At 37.2% G+C, this 755-nt stretch overlaps 1 protein-coding gene across 5 annotated transcripts in view; it reads right to left on the bottom strand.

The window, feature by feature from the left end:
• Positions 1–755, bottom strand: part of CLASP1 (cytoplasmic linker associated protein 1) — a 156,519-nt gene that overhangs the window by 18,372 nt on the left and 137,392 nt on the right. The gene's annotated exons all lie outside the window — the stretch shown is intronic.

Genomic DNA, 755 nt, shown 5'->3' with positions numbered 1-755 from the left:
TTTCCCTTATATAACTACTTCTGTTCCAAAAATATCTAATGATCATAGAGCAAAAAATGATGCTGATGTTCCAAATTCAAAGGTAATATTGTTACAACTGCACAAGCTGGGCTCTAGAACAAGAGTAATTTTCTGTGAAAGGAAAAGGAAACAAAAGCAACATTCTCCTCATGAAATTTCATGACCCACTGAAAGTCTGTATGATGCTTAGCAAGCTAACATGAAATGAAAAATGGAAGGGTCCTGAAGTAGTATAGACCAAGAACGTTTAGCCTTGAAGGCTCATCTAGATAGGAAGCAAGAATGTCATAGAAACTTAGAATACCTTAAGTTGGAACGGACCCATAAAGATCATTGTTTAAGATTTCTGTAAATTCTGAAGTTCATGTATTTAATTAAAACAAATGGCATCTCACAATGTAGACAATTCTATCCATTAATGTAGCATAATGTACCATACAAGTTGTCCACTCAGAGTGATTCCTATATATGAAGTACAGGCCTGTGAGGGAAACCACCCTCACATGCATTTTAAGAACTAACATTTCCTATTACAGACCTGACTACACAGTGAAAAAAAAATCAGTGAGCCATGTTCAGCCTGAGGAACACGTAGCACTGTTTCACACGAGACTCCCAGAGAAACCCAGTGAGGACACTGAATTCAAAGGGATGACATTAGTGGCACCCCATAATCTACATATAAGAAGTAAGTAACCAATAAGCTGAAGACACTTGCAAGTAGACAGCAGGAA

Source organism: Chaetura pelagica, unplaced genomic scaffold (genome assembly GCF_000747805.2).
Source record: "Chaetura pelagica isolate M959 unplaced genomic scaffold, ChaPel_1.0 scaffold3, whole genome shotgun sequence".
Lineage (NCBI taxonomy): Eukaryota > Metazoa > Chordata > Aves > Apodiformes > Apodidae > Chaetura > Chaetura pelagica.
This window is presented reverse-complemented; position numbering and strand designations above follow the sequence as displayed.